Below are 4,245 nucleotides of genomic sequence, written 5' to 3'. Positions count from 1 at the left end.
AGAGCCCGACGTGGTGCTGGAGCTCATGAACCACGAGATCACGACCTCAGCCGATGTCTAACAATGAACCGACTGAGCCACCCAGGTGCCCCAATAACCTTAATTTTTAAATGGAGAAACTATTTGAATAGCCATTTCATCAAAGACATAGACGACCAACTGCTACACGTAAAGATGCTCAACATCACTTATCATTAGGGAAATGCAAATCAAAGCCACATGCGATATCACTTCATGCCTGTTAGGATGACTGCCATAAGAAAAAAAAAAAAAAAGGACAGTAACAAATGTTGGTGAGGCTGTGAGGTTGTAGAGAAAAGGGAACATTTGTACACTATTCGTGGAAATGCAAAATGGTGAAGCAACTATGAAAACCAGTACGGAGGTTCCTCAAAAACTTGAAAAATAGAACTACCCTATGATCCAGCAGTTCCTTGCCTGGTATTTAACCAAAAGAATTTAAATCAGGATCTGGAAGAAATATCAGCACTCTCGCATTCATTTCAGCATTACTCACCACACCTAAATGTCTATCAGCAGATGAATGGATAAAGAAATATGGTATATAGGTACAATGGAATAATATTCAGCTATAAAGGAAGGAAACAAGGAAACACTGCCATCTGAGACAACATGGATAAGCCTGGAAGATGTTATGTCAAGAGAAAATAGGCCAGGTCCAGAAGGATAAATACTGCAGGAATCCCCTGAGTGGGGTATCTAAAACAGTCAAACTCATGGAGGTAAAGAATAGAATCATGGTTGCCAGGGACTGGGTGAGGAAAACAGCGAGGTGCTTATCAACGGGTATAAAATTTCAGTTGTGCAAGATGAGTCAGTTCTAGAAGTCTGCTTACCACAGCATGCCTGTAGATCACAATATTGTACTGTGGACTTAAGAATCTGTTAGGTTGGTGACCTCATGTTAGGTGCTCTTACCACGATAGAATTTGTTTCAAAAGAAAAGAGACGTGAACCCTAAAAGGTAGAAACATAATAAGGTAAGGTAAGGCACTAATCACAATACCTAAGAGAGACTGGCATTGTGTGGATAAGGTCCCTCAGGCTGAGATCTTTCCTGCCCCCCCTCTCTTCCAGCTGACATCACTGTTAAACAGAAGGCATTAGTGGGATATACCTTCCCTGTTTCTTACCTCTGAGAAGGGTCTCCTCTGCCTGAAGGAAGAGAGCCTTCTCACTTAGGGCTCTTTACCCAGAAGAATGCTGTGCACCATCTGCAGTATGTCCAACTCCATTGGTGGGAAAGGTACAGGGAGAATGTCGGGGGATCAACATGGGGGTTTGAGGAGGTAGGAACCTCCATGGGTTGCACCCTGTTCCTGAACTAACTCTCTCTGTCTCTGTCTCTGTCTCTGTCTCTCTCTCTCTCTCTCTGCAGCCCAGAGGAGCAGACCAGAGGATGGTTAGTTGGTCTCGCCTAGCACCCTGAGGTTTAGCATTAGAGTCACCTGGACGGCCATTGGAGGCTGACATCTTGCAGGGATGCCAGAAGGAACAGGGATGCTCTTGGGATGGCTGAGGCAATTCCAGAACATTCCTTGTCATGTTGAAATCCTAGAAGCTACAGGTGGTACCTGCTGGAGTAAGGGAATGACCTAAGGATCCTGTGATTCACAGCAGTTCTCCCGACCCAATTTTAGACCTGCTTCTCTTTGACTCATGAATTACTAATAGATTCCAAAGTTATTTTTCCACCAATAAATTACCTTGGGGTATCATTTATGTTTGGTAAACTGGAGGAGGATCAGACTATTCTTAAGATGAGAAGACTTGATGAGTTTTACTGTCTTCAGAGAGAGGGATGATTATTTCTTGATTTGCAGAGATGCTGAGTGAAAGAGAGATGACCCTACTTTTAAATAATGGTACTCCACCCACTCTGTTCAAATAGGTTTTATAACTATTAATAATACATGCAAGTATTCAAAAATAAATAAGAAATACAACATAGAAGTGAAGAAATCTGTTGGCACACATTGTTAGCAAATTGGCATGGTATACACACAATGATTAGGTTTCAATCCAGAGTCTTTGTCTGAATCAGGTGTGTAACGCTGAGCAATTTTCTTAACACTTCTACAGTTCTCAGTTTCCTCTGAAGAAAATGGCGATAATAGTACTTCTCTGACAGACTTTTTTATACCGTGCAAAGGATTATTTAACACAACTCTTAAAGGTTGGAAATGGCAAAGCTGAGAGACCTGGTCCCAAAGTTCCTCATTTGCAAAATTTGATTTTGAAGGAAAAGACAGAGGTATGTAATGGGTATTAGATAAAGAAAGAAAGCAAGGAAGGTAGAGAGGTGGAGGGTAAGGGACAGGAAAGAAGAGGAGAGGGGAAAGAGAGATGATTGTATTTCCCAAGGGCCCCTTGGATTTGACTTAACATTTATAGCCGAGTTCTTTAGGTAAGTAACTTCATTGTTGACACTGGGATGAGAACACATTTTGTCCTCCAAGTGTCAGCAAGGTGGTCCTCTTCCCACACATCGTGTGAACATCCAGCGTCCACCCTCTCTATAAACTTTCAGGCTCCCAGGAAATGGAGTTATCTTGACTTCCCCGCCCCCCCCCCCCCCGCCCCGCTCTGCCCCGCCTCCGGTTTTGTGCGGTTTTCCCATCACACACACCCAGTCATGCCAGCTTCACAGACTAAGTATTTCTGGAATCCACTTCACCCCTTCTGTGCTGACTACCATGGCCCTAGTTCAGGGCCTCCTCATCTCCGCTGGATCATTACCACTCCTTCCCGACATAGCTGTCTTCCCCATTCTTGTTTGATTCAAGCCCATCTTCTGCATTGCAGTCAGAGAAATTTCTTAACAAGTCCGAGCTGACCCTGTCACCTGCCTGCTTACAACACTTCAGCTTAGCAGGATAAGTCCCTGGTCCAACACACAGCCATCTCTTGCCCTCCAGACCCCTTCCTTGTTGTTCCATCCATTCCTTGATCCGTGTGCAGTTACAGTATCAGTCTTCTGGTAATTTTCTCACACACCATCTTCTTCTCCCTGCAGGGCCTTTAGTCATCATTTTTACCTGGATACAATGGACACCATTCTCAACAAAGCCATCACTTCAGTGAAAAGCCTTTCTGGATCCCTTCCACTGGGACAGGTGTCGCACCTGAGAGTCTCCTGAAACTGGCTGAGCCTCACTGATGATATCCATCCTCCCTCAGTGGGCTTTCCACTCACCTGCTTCTCCCCCAAGCCTGCAGCTCTTCCACCACAGGGACTGTAGCTTCCCCATTCTGCACGTGGGACACGTGGCCAAGACCTGAACAGATCAGATGCGGAAATAGTGTCTGTTGAATAAATAAATGGTTTAGGTTCCTAAATTCCGTTATCTTACATGGGCTTCACAACAGTCTTGTGACTTCCCGGGAGGAAGACCATTTTACCACCTCTGATACAGAAAAATAAATAAATAAATAACACTTAACTGCAGTGCATTCTCTCTCCTTCCTCATTCCCCCACCCCACCCCTCACCGGCTGCTGCCGACTATTCTTGTGTGCTACTGAGTTGCATAATGGATAAAGAGGAGGACATAAAGAATTACAGAAATCCCAGATAGGTTAACACTAGGATGGACAGGACAACACTTGCAAAGGAAAACAACTGAGCTGGAAATGGGGAAGGATGGGCAAGAGAAACAAAAGCAGCAAACACTGAGCAAACACTGCTCTTCGGAGCATAAAGGAGCAAGTGAGGGAGAAATACAGGCAAGATGTGAGAAGAGAAGAGGGGAGAGGACGGGGCGGGAGAGGAGAGGACTGGAAGTTAAGGGCAGTGGCTATGCAAAGGTGACTACAAATTTAGGGAAATAGGTAAGGAAGATTTAAGCCTTTTCTTTTTGTCATGTTTCCAGTTTGCCACTTTTGTTTCAAATTTAAATTCAAATTAGCTAACATATAGCATAGTATTGGTTTCAGGAGTAGAATTGATTGGCTCATTCATCACTTACATACAACACCCAGTGCTCATCCCAACAAGTGCCCTCCTTAATGTCCATCACCCATCTAGCCCATCCCTCCCCCACCTCCCCTCCAGCAACCCTCAGTTTGTTCTATTTAAGGGTCTCTTATGGTTTGCCTCCCTCTCTGTTTTTCTCTTATTTTCCTTTTCCTTCCCTTCTCCTGCGTTCATCTGTTTTGCTTCTAAATTCCACATAAGAGTGAAAGCATACATTTGTCTTCCTCTGACTGGTTTATTTTGCTCAGC

Source organism: Leopardus geoffroyi, chromosome C1 (assembly GCF_018350155.1).
Source record: "Leopardus geoffroyi isolate Oge1 chromosome C1, O.geoffroyi_Oge1_pat1.0, whole genome shotgun sequence".
Classification (NCBI taxonomy): domain Eukaryota; kingdom Metazoa; phylum Chordata; class Mammalia; order Carnivora; family Felidae; genus Leopardus; species Leopardus geoffroyi.
Note: the sequence above shows the minus strand (reverse complement) of the source record.